Below are 12,731 nucleotides of genomic sequence, written 5' to 3'. Positions count from 1 at the left end.
TTGCCCTAATTGCTGCGTTTTTCAAACATCAGATCAACATAATTTCAGCCGGCACACATGAAGGGAGACTGAACGTGAGGATGAAGAACAACATAAAGATTTAAAATTTTTTTTAAAAAACACATGCGAAGAATAATGGACTCAGTGTACAAAGGGCTTTAGTCGCTGAATTTCAGTAGTTAATCGTGATAAATGACATTTTTAATCACATTTAAAATTGTATTATTTTGCAGTTTAGAGTTTTCAAGTCCCTATAAACAAGATACATCAATTTGTGTCATGATTGGAAATAAAATGAATGCAAAGAAACAGTTTACAATCTTGACCTTTAGATTTATTCATTTCAGATTAGCTGCACTGTAACAACGGGTCGACTACAGGTGCATCGACGGAACGAAACACCAGTGCGCCATAAGAAATGAACAAATTAATAAATTAAATGTTGGGACCTCGATTGCATAACAATTAATGCATTAACGCTGACTGCCCAACTAATTACACATTTTAAGTACATTTTAGAACATTAAAATTCTTGAGGATGTGACAACTGCAGAGGTTTTGATGAAAAAGTGCTAAATGTGTCTTCTTTGTCTTCAAAAAATTTGAAGTTTAATCTTCAGTTTCCCATTTCTCCCTCATAGAGCAAAGCCTGAGGATGTACTGAACTTTTCAAATGTCTCACATTCACACAAAATTGAGGGAGGCGCTTTCACACTGTGTCGCAGTCTGATCGGACTGCTGATGATGTGCAGTCGGCTGTTAGCTCTGTAATAAAATTGATTGAGGTGCTGGCATCAGAGACAGAGGTCAGAAATGTTGGAGCGAAGTCGAAATGAAGGCGTGGAGAAGCTCCCCGAACACAATGTATATTCATTCATTAAAAATAAAAAGTGGAGAGAATCTGAAAGGACGGACAGACCCTGTCCAACAAAGACCAGAGAAAACTAAAGCTGTTAAAAAATGAAGTGAGTCCAAACTGACCCCAAAGACAGCAGAAACTCTGAGAGAAGAACGAAGCACCACAAACAGGAGGAGCGGCTGTAAAAAGTGAAGTCTCTGAGTTTTGGACCTCTAAAGAATTAACTTCAAACTGAAGAGTATTTTTAAGTGAAGACCTTTCCCACTGGACAAAAAGCCCTATAAAACCTGCTGACATCTGACTTTATTTATTGACTTATTTATTCAGAAAGGGCTAAAATCGCCTTTCACTCCAAAAGTTTTTCATAACTTTTCAATCATATTTAACCTCATTTCCATGACTTTAGTGGGGGAAGCAGAAGTAGTTTAAATCTTTAAGCCTATAAACGTGCACTTCCCAGACACTTGCAAATGACAGAGTACGTGATGTTTAAGACTTTTTAATGCCGCTTGGAATAAAATATAAGACAAAATTTACAGGAGCAAATATTGATGGAAAAATGGTACCAATATCAATTACCTAAGGTTGGGAGCAAAAAAAAAAAAATTAATTTTAACATAAAATTATGACTCTGGTGATGTTGATGCAAGAGGTAATCGGTAAATTATTATTATTTTTAAGTTTCCCATTATTTTTGAGCTCTTGCAATGCAATGTCAAAAAAAAGATTAATAAAAATCCCAACTTCAATGTCTAAGCATTTTTAAGACTTTTGAAAGATTAATTTATTTTTAGATTGACAGATTCAATGACTTTTAAGGATCTGCAAAACCCTGAATAAGCAAAATGTTAGCCGTACTTGCAAGTTCGACATTCCTGCGGGCAACCAGATGCACATACCCACAGACTAGACCGGCACATACAGGTAGGGCTAGGCGATACAGAAAAAAAGTCTTATCACGATAATTTTTTTTTATATCAGTCGATATCGATACATATCACGATAAACATCAAATCACTATTTCTGTTGAGCTTAAAGTTTCCCTTTTACTCCTAAGTGAGATATGAAGATATCATAAGGTTAATTTTGGTTTAAATATTTATTTTCTGTCAGACATTGAATATGACAAATATACTGTAGAACAGCATCACCAACTGGAGGACCTATTCTACTAAAACTCAAAGAGGTCCAGTTACTAAAATTTCCTCCCAGCAAAGGTCCGAACCTCATACCTAAAATCAATATCACCATTAATTGAACATTTCACTTTAATAACGATTAAAGAATAATTATTTTGCTTTTTTTTGTGTGTGGTTTGTTTTTTGCACTCATAGTTCACAGACACAGTATCATTGACCATGGTGTGTCGGAGTGTAATAAACATATGATTTATAATTATTTATTAAACTGCTGTTGCTGCTATTAGTGCCGCTTTCTTTTTGGAGGAAAGAAAACCAAAGATCCAATCAACGGTCGAGCACTGATGCACTACAGATAAATGTTTTCTTGCACAGTATCTTTGAAGGCAAAGCTGGCAGTGCTTTACTTCACAGAGCAATAATGGAAAAGAACTGATTGATCTCGGTGCAGTTTTAATGCGTGTAGAGATGTAAAAACCAGCAGTGAGCCAGAGGAAACCCTCAGCTCATCGTGGTACAGGCGGCCCACTGTCGCTGCACGGAGCTGAGGAGGAGGGCGTCACTACATTTTCTACATACAATATACTCTCTGTTTACTGTTCTTTAACTCTCAAATACTCTGCAGGATAATTGTTGTTTGCGTTCCTCTAGAGACAGAAATAGAGTTCTCTTAGTTGAAGAACAGTCTGATGTGAACCGCGGGGAAGCAGAACATCATTATCGCCTTGTTCAGGGAGCGACTGTTGCTGCAGCAGAGCAGGTCATTATCAAGGAAGGAAGCAGGTAGAGCAACTGCTAATGAATGTTATCATTAACAGCTAATGTAACTCTTATTTTTATAATCAACCATTCGGTCTATACAATGGAAAAACTGTGAAATATGTCCATCACAGGATGTCTTCTAATGACTTGGTTTGTCTGGCCAATTAACTTATTATTGACTAATGGCGTCAGCACCAGAACCAGGCAGTGAAAACTGCTGAGGAGCAGAGACACCGTTGATGTATCTGGAGATAAAAATAAAAATCAATTTACTGGAGTTCAGCTCACAAACTGTAAAGTTCAACTTTAACGCCACACAGAAGAGAAGTTGCAGCAAAGCGCAGAGTCACACAGCGGATGAAGACAGTGGCTATGGTTACACACACGCCAGAATCCCCTATTATTCCAAATAAGACAATATTCTGAATTTGATACCATCACATCAACAGCATATTCCACTGTAATGTTCTGAATTGGGCCTTTTTGCAAGTTAATATTTAAAAACAAATATTTGCAACCTGGGCACAAGTGACTTGATTTCTGTCAAGCACATAGGAGGAAGGCAATGAGCAACTTCAGAAGAAATGTCCAAGAAATGAGCAAGAAAATTAAAAAAAAACAAAAAAACAACAACAACACTGAATTACCCAAAACAAAAACAAAAAAAAGTTTTAAAAAAATAAATTAAAATTAAAAAAAAAAACCCTCAAATATATAATTTAGATAATTTTAAATAAAGTTCTGTGTAAATGTTTCCCTTCTTTCAATTTTCTAAATCTAATAATTTTTTGCAATTTGTGGTATATTTCTTGCAAAGTTGTTCATTTCCTTTTTTCCATGTCTTTTTTAAATAAATCAAACCAATTTGCTTAGTGCTCAAAGGCTTTAATATTTGTGAAAAGTGTCTGCAGCATAAGAAAAAACAATGTCAATCCAGGTTTTTAAAGGGTTAAGACAAAAGAGATATACTGGTATTAGTCAGGCTTTAGAAGCATTATTTGAGCATATATACAGCCAATTTGGAATATGCGTTTCACTTGGCGTTTTTACAGCAGTTTGCGACACATGACCTCTTATCCGTTTACTGTTGGCTCTGTGAGTTGTCATGGATACGTTGTACACAAACCAAATCCCTCACAGTTTGCAAAGCTGTGGGGTGGAGATGCCTGCAATAGAAAATCCAACGTATCTGGTTGAAGAAGAAACATGCATGCTTTTAAACTTTATGAAAGACTCGGATATCAACAGGTTTTTGGATATGCGCAAACATAACAACACTGACCTTTTCAAGAAGGTGAAGGAAGGAAAAGAGAGTCCGACACCGATATGAAACTTTGAAAAAAACCTATTTTGATGCAAAAAGCAACATGACAAGCAGCTGCAGCTGTTCTACCTTTCCATATTTTAACATGATAAACAGCATGTTTGGGCACTTTAACTGGAGTATGCACGACTGCATGTAAATGTGAATATTAGTGAAATATTAATTTTCATTAGACATGTAAACAGCTCAGTAAGAATATTGTCTTTTTTAGAATAAGGGCAAAAAATTGACTATTTTGTGCATGTAAACATACTCTGTGTGACACAGGTGAAAGCTCCAGACAGTTCCTCAAAGGGCCTCCTGGTTAGTGTTTTGTCCACTAAATTAAAGTCTTGTGAAGTGGAGAAAAAATAAATTCAGGATACATGGGGATATTTTGCTATTTTTCTCCTAAATTTAAGAGTAAAACTTGCTCTGGTTGTGGAAATGGATTAGTCTCGTTTTCTTCATGTTTTCATCCTCGAGAGATTAAGAGTTTTGAAGTTAATGAGAGTATACTACTTCAAAGTTTAAAGATGTTAGTTTCCTCAGAAGAAGTGTCAGTGTGTTGCATCCTGACACCAGAATAAGCCGACAGATCATTAAAGGAGCCGGATTTAAACTCTTCTGGCCAAATTCAGTCTTCGGATTAAAACCAATAAATAAAGTTCGACTAACAGCTTCTTCTGCAGGGAAACATCTCTCCTCTTTCTCCTTTTCACTGTGTGAGTGTGTATGTGTGTGTGTGTGTGTAACTGATAATCCTGCATTGAACATGACTCTGGTGTTTTGGCACAGACTGCTGTCTCAACAAAAGTTCCCGCTGAGCCCGGAGCATCGCGGGTCTAGGAAGTGGCTGTGACTCTGTGTCTCATGCAGCTCATGAAAGTAAATTCCTCCACCTGTCACAACAGCAGCTGTCGGATCTGACAGCGTGTCTGCAGACGGGGCTGAAGCAGCAAAAGTCGATATCATATGATTCCTCGTCACCACTGGGCAGAAACTCTGCTGCGTCACTATGGCCTGATCTATGGATGATCCAACACGTTTATCTGCAGATAATTTATTGTAATCATACAAAAAACACCAGTGATAACCAGACAGGTGACAAACTAACTACCCAACTAACTAACAAGATACAGAACTAAATAAGAGAAGAAGATAAAAGGAGCTATAACCCTAGACTAGATGTTTTTAGGTGGCTAAAATAGATTTTACTGTGGCCCCGACCACAAAAACAACAACCTACTTTGCATGTAGTATGTTGAAAATCATTAATATTTCTTTTTTTTTTTCATCTTAAAACATAGTGGCAGCATGACAAAAACCTGGCATTTAAGGGTTAAAATTCTGAAAATTAATAAATATTTCATATCTTTGATTAGGACTGATGTTTAAAAAAAAAACTCAATAAAAGGTAGACAATTATATTTATATAAAATGTTTTTTTACAACCTGATTTTTAAAAAGCGCATTTTGTGCACAGAGTGATATGAGTGTGAGTATTTAACACTACACAAAAAATAGTAATGTAGAAAAATCTATGTTGCTAATCACTGACATATCCCAGGCTGTGATAATGAAATATTAATGAGATACTTCGCATGAAGCATAGTGAAAAGACATTTTTTAATCTAAAAACATGGTAGCATCATGACAGAAACCTGGCATTTAAAGGGTTAAAGCTCTGAAATTTAAGGAATATTTGATACTTACGATTAGGACTGATTTTTGTTTAAAAATGAAGTAAATAAAAGTAGAAAGTATTTATGTGTAATATTTTTTAAAGCTTGATTTTTTGAAAAGTGCAGAGCGATACGAGTGTGTGTCTAAAATTAAAGCGGGCCCTAAGGGGTTAATGTTTTGTTGTACATAAAGAATAAAGATTAACGATAAGCTCTGACACCCCCAACTGAGACTAAAGGCACTTATGCCTCATGTACTGAAGCATATACTTGTTGCCATGGTAAGTAAATGATTTGCAAGTATAAATATACATCTCATTCTGAACATTTCACCCCCAGCAGAAGGGTTTAAGAGTTTTTATGTTAAACTCACACAGAGCTGAAAACACGTCACCTCTCCTGTCATTGTAAAGAGTGAGGCTCCACACCGATACTCTGAAGTCACACTTTAAAGGTTAGATCTCCTTAATGACGACGCCCCCTGTACCTCGTTGCTGGTTTAATGTTCCTCGGCGTTCTTTCGCACACACCACTAAGCTCAAAACGGCCAGCCGGAGCCACATTTTCCTGAAGGTCGCACAATGTGAATATAAATAGTTACTCAGTCGAGACATTACAGCAACATTTCCAGAGTCCGTCCACTGAAAACATTTGCTTCAGAGTGACCACGCGGTGCGTTATCGTGCTGCTGCATGCTCGGTAAAATGAACATCATGTCTGGTATCCATCTTTTCACAGGCCACTAAACTGCAGTTCACATTGTGATTTACAGCTTCATAGTAAAAGTGGAGAAGGTAGGCTGAGGTGCCTGCCATCTTTCATAAAAGTAATTTGTGCAAAGCAGAAAGAAGCAATAGGGTTGAACACACTAAATAATGAGGCCGGTGGCAAATGGTGCCTCTGTGAATAAAAAAGGAGCAGCTGGGAGCGAGGAATAAAAAACACTATCTATCACTAAATATGCACAGGCTACAAGTTTCCACAGGAAGTAATGTGTAATTGAGTTTGGGTTTTAGACAAATTTACCCGGAAACAACACGTGGCACAGAGCGCCGAGTGAGCAAGACATCGACTGGATCTAATAAACTGGTCTCACTGTCCGACTGCAGCTCCACCATCACACCCACAGCGCTCCTGCTAATTGTGTCCCGAGGCTCTGTCACTGCGCCAGGACGGAAACGAACTCCTCGAGACAACTGTGATGAAACAGCGAGTCATTTAACCCTTCGAAACTTGGATCGACAGGTATCTCTTGTGCTGCATTAAGATGCCTTTGCAAGCATTTAAACTTCTGAAATGTGAGCAAACTGGTTTGATTTATATGAAAAACACAGAGGTAGAGGCAATCAGCAATTTGACAAGAAATCCCGCAAAATACAAGAAATTTGGAAAAAACAAGGAGGGAGATGGAATTATTCGACTTTTTTTTTTAAACTAGGGGAAAATATAAAGTTTTAATAATCATGATTATACATTGACAATTATGTTACAGAAAGCTATTATATTTTATTTGAATTTTTCCCACTTTTTCCCAGGTCATTTCCTTGTTTATTTTTTTTTTTTCTTTAAAAAATTGCTATTTTTTAGGTAATTTTCTTGTAACGTTTCATTATGTATTTTTTATTTACTGATTTATTTTTTATTAGTTGATGCAGGCACAAAGCAAGTGGTGAACAAAGACAGAATTATATGGGAGAAAAGAGTCAGATCAATTGACATGACAGACAAACAGGTTGTGTGTATTTTGTGTGTTTGTGTGTGTGTGTGTGTGTGTGTGTGTGTGGTAAGCCAGTAAGAAAGCTGAGATGAACTACAACAAGTAGAGTGGGAAAAAGGGAAAGAGTCAATGGTAGAAACAGATTAAGCAAAATAAAGTAAGGAAAAAGCAGAGAAAATAAATAAATAAAAAGGTTTCTCTTCCTCTCTTTCTTGTAACTTTTTCTTGTTCATTTTTGGTTCATTTCTTATTAAGTTGCTCATTGCAATTTTTTTTCAGGTTTCAAATGTCAAAGAGGATGTTGGGTTATTTTTGCTCCTGTCCGGGTGAGTGAGGGAGCATCGATGTCACTCAGTGCAGGCGGCGAGCGGGCGACAACACACCACCTCACTGTGGATGAGCCTTTTTAATTACTTCACCTCTCTGCTATCACCATCTGCTCTGAGAGTGGAGGGGCCTCCTCCAGCTACATGCTATTCAAATCGATTGCAGCAATCTTCACCATGTTAGCACGATAAGCCACACTGAGGTATTTTCTGGCCTTTGTAATCCAGTTAGCGTCGAACAGATAAGGTTTATTACATCCCGAGGTAATCTTTCCATGTTTGGCAACTTTCCGACTGCGTTACTCAGGCGGCGTGTTGTTGCAGAGAGGACCCGGTGAAACGAGAACAAAAGGTTTGGGAGAGAGCGATGTGTTGTGAGATTGTTGCTAATGCTTTACAGATTTAATGAGATAACCCTAAATACCGGCTTAAGTCATTCTGCTTTCATCTTCTGCAGCGCTGCGGCTGCTCTTCATGTAATTCTCTCAACAAATCCCTGCTTCTGCTTTACGACTGTGTCTTTGAGTCATATTTATGCCATTGATTTTACACGTCGTGCACACTCAGCATGATCAATCCAGTTTCTTGCTTATCGCAGCAACAATCGCCTGAATCCAATGAGCCAAACAAACGTGCCTGTTGATGAAATGATACAAGATGTTGATGTGTTGAACGCCACAAACAATCAATTTCTGTGTGCACAGAGTGGATTTGCTTGGTGATTTGCAGTGACGATAATTAGCGGAGGATACACAGAATATTTCATGCTGTAGTTTGCCTGCTGGCAGATTCAACACAATCTACTGTATGCTCAGATATATCAATAGTTCTGAAGCTAAGTAACTGCTACCAGAACAGGCGCCCTAAATTCATCATCCGAAATGTACAACCAAATTAGATTCATTTAACTGATGTGTGTGTGTGGATGAATGTTTGTGTGACAGTGTCGAATGACCTTCAGGGTACAAGGTTGTACACATTTTTACCAATAAATTTCCATGACTTTTCCATGATTTTCAGGTAAATTTTCAAGACCATACATTCTTCACTGTAGATTTTTAAAGAATGTTTTTTTATTATTTCTATTTTAAAAAAAGTATTTTGAAGAACAAATTTTGGTGATTTTTACCCTTAAATATTTTGTTGAATTAAAGGGAAAAAATGATTTTTTTTCCCTTTAAAAATGTTGGTGATTCTTTATTTTTAGTTTTAGGGAAAATAAATGGTCATTGTATTTTCATTTTTTTTTTTTTTTGTCAAATTTTTCAAATTTCTGATGGTCTCTGACCACATTTTGTTTGTGAAAAAAAATTCCATGATTTTTCAAAAATGTTCAGGGTATATTAGTTCTCCTCATTTTTCCAGGTCTGGAAATTACTATTTGCAAATTCCATGACGTCTTCAGGTGTTTTTATGACCTTACAATCCCTGATAAAAAGACAAGGCTTTGTGCTGAGCAGGAGGGAGTCTGGTCAGAGTCTGAGGGAAATGAGGATGGAGGGCTCATTATTGGCTTTTCACTGTCAGTCTCGGTGGCTTCAGTGACACCGAGGACTCTGTAATTCCCTCTCAGTCTCTCCCTCAGCCTCCCTCACTAAGAGCCAAACAGACTAAAATGGAGAGGACGGATAAGGGAGAGTTCGGCAGAGAGAAACAGCAGCAGTGAACCAACGGAGGCGAGATAAGAGGACCAGCAGACAAAAATAACGACATGAGAGCAAGCAACACTGACGACAGCGTGCTAAGGAGACAGCCGGGGAGCAGAGAAACTTTAGAGGAAGAGCAGGTCGGTCTGAGTGTTAATGAGGAGCTCAGAGTAGGTGAGCCCTCTGGCGGGAAAAATAGATTAAAATCTGCACCGTCAAACAGCGCGGCTGCATTAGTCCAGAGATGGCCTTACTCAAACTGTAGACAGGATCAATTGGGCCTCCTAATGCAGCACAATGAGATGGCGTCCTCCGGCGAGGAAGGGTCAAGCACTCAGCTCCGGCGTGCAGAACACAGCTTAATCTGATTTAATCACGGAGTTCAGAGAAACGCTCTGCATATGCTGCTGCACATACAGCGGTGGCGGATAAAAGCCAATTTATCTTTGAGTGCTGATTTCTTTCTCTCTTTTTTTTTTCAACCTGAAAAGTGAAATGAGTTTGTTGTTATGGAGGCAGGAACCAGGCAACAGTTAATGTGCATTACAGCGAGGAAAATGCTCGCTCTGTTCTCATGGTTTCAGAGAGGAGAGCCAGGTGCAATCCTGAAATCGGCTAAGCGTGGTTTCAATCAGGATGCACTTTGTTCCCTCAAGCACCACCAATCAATATTTTGTATCTTACCAATAAATCAAGTGAAGACGTAATATGAAAACAGCGGCTCACTGGGATAAACGGACATGGAAAAACTCAACCCCATCTCCAAAAAATTACCTTTGTATGTTACTAAACTACTTTCTTAATGACGTTTGGGCAGACAAAGAAAACTATAGTGGCCGTTTCGGTTTTGTCTCGTGTTTCAGCTCCGTTCTGTGAAATCCAAGTACTCGCGTGAGGCAGGACAAAATGTTTATTTTGAAATACTGAAAAAATACAGCAGGCAAAGTCTGTCCATAATCACATCTCATCTAGTCCACTACCGACTTGATATCCTATTCCTACCCTGCAGAAAACGGTAAAACACATTCCTACACGATAAAGCACGGTCAAAAACGTATGGACATCCACACCTACGCAGACTTCTCATCATCTTCTAGCACGACGTCATCCTCTTCTTTTGTCACTAAACTGCCTTATAGCACCGTAGCCGTGGTACATAACTCATTGTAACTGAAAAAATATGATAACAAATGCAAAAATAAACAGAATTTAAGTTTAGTTACTACTATACACCCATACTAATACACAGAAACTCAGGAAACTTGAGTATCAAAACCTATACATGTCATCTCTCTCACTCTCTCTCTTTTGTTTTTTTTGCAGCTAAAGTGGCACCAGGATGCATCACGTCAGGTGCTACCGCTCCAAAAACACCTCAGAAGCGCATCTGGAAAACCAGCTGGGAGCACCTGGAGCAAAAGCGACATTGACAAGCATCGTGACGCCGTGTCTGAAAATATTTTAACTTTTATGCGCACCCAAAAAACAACGGTTTTCCTGAACATTTTTGTCATTTTTAATTACTTTACAAAAACAATTGTGTTTTTTTAAAGTCCATTTTATTTATTTATTTATTATTTCCTGATTGTATTTGCTTACTTTTTACCGTTTTCGTAACGTTTTCAATGCAGGACTTTTACATGTAACAGAGTATTTCCACTGTGTGGTACTTGCAAAGAACCCGGATATTTCTTCCACTACTTGGTAAAACTACTAACACAGAACATACGTGCTGGTTGGCGGTTGGCTTAAGTCTCTACGGTGTGCAACTTTTTTGGCGAGACTCAGATGATGTGATGGCGGTTTGTGTGTGGGCTTTAACAGCACCTATGAGGGTCTGAGCAGCTGCGAATATCAGCTGTCGGTAACTTCAGCTGAGGCAGTTTGGCTTCAGGAGTCTCCTCTCATTTATCCACAAAGTTTCTGTGCAGATTTATAACTGAACTACTATTCTGTCCATTAAAGTCCTTTTTTTAATAAATTTTAATTTTTTTTCTGCATTGTGTCCTTTTACTTTAATACTTTAAGCACATTTTTCTCATCGTACCTAATATTTTGATCAGCTGTAGATAACTTCAGCTGAGGCAGTTTGGCTTTAGGAGTTGTCTCTCATGTAACTACACAATGTTTTGGCAGATTTATGATTGAAAAACCATTTCTACAAGCTCAGCTGAGATGATCAGTCACTAAATGAATACGCCAATTGACAGAAAACGAATTGCAAACTATTCTGATAAACATTTTTTTTATAAATTAGATTTTTTTTGTTTCTTTTCTGCATTGTGTCCCTTTACTTTTAATACTTTAAGCACATTTTCCTCATTATACTTTTTATTTTGATCAGCTGTCTGCTAAATGAGTTTGGCTTTAGGAGTCTCCTCTCATTTATCCACACAATGTTTTGGCAGATTTATAATTGAAACATTTGTTTATTTTTTTAAAAAAAAAAAGAAATAAAAGTGAAGACACATTTGCATTTCTACATTTCTGCTGTGTTTTTTAAAAAAAAGGTACCTATTTAGCATGAGCGATGACAGAAGAAAGAAAGCAGGCCTCATTAAGAGCAGCAGATGTGACGGAGCTGTCAGCTCAGTTTGACTGACAGGAGATCACAGAGAGCAGCTCTGAGCTCTGAGCTGATGCTGATGATGATGATGATGATGATGATGATGATGATGATGGAGACTAAATGAAACATATTAGCAGCTCCATTTTCGGATGTTCAGAAAATTTGTACATGTTCACGACTTTTTCATGATTTTGAGGAAAATTATAAAGACTGTACATCCTCTGAAATTAACATCGATACTCATTATCAGCTCTTTTTCATTGCTGTACAATAATTTAAAAAAATATTTATTATTTCAAAAAATATGTTATTTAAATATAACCTAGGAACTGTTGGTTATTTATACGAGTGGGGGGGCAAGGAAAAGGGGGGGGGCAAGTCAAATACTTTTTTAAGCACTGGGGAGGGACTTGTTTTTATTTTGATTTTATTGGGCAGGCATACATCTTTAAAGGGTTGTATTTTTATTCTTTTCAATTTCAAAACAAGACATTTGGTTTTAATTTTGTTTTTCTTTGAAAATGTTTGGCAATATGTAAAGAATATATTTTGGTGAATTTATTTCCGACTTTTGTCAATTTTTAAAGACTTTTATTGGCAGCTTTTACAAAAAAAGGTTTTGACTTTAATTTAAGAAAATAAATACAATTTTAAAGAAAATATTTAGGCAACTTTTATTTTTTTAATTTTTAAAGAAAATCTTTTAGTGATTGCTTTTTTTTTTA

The sequence above is a fragment of the Plectropomus leopardus genome, chromosome 7 (genome assembly GCF_008729295.1).
Source record: "Plectropomus leopardus isolate mb chromosome 7, YSFRI_Pleo_2.0, whole genome shotgun sequence".
Taxonomy (NCBI): domain Eukaryota; kingdom Metazoa; phylum Chordata; class Actinopteri; order Perciformes; family Serranidae; genus Plectropomus; species Plectropomus leopardus.
The sequence above is the reverse complement of the archived record's forward strand: the minus strand, read 5'-3'. Positions refer to the sequence as shown.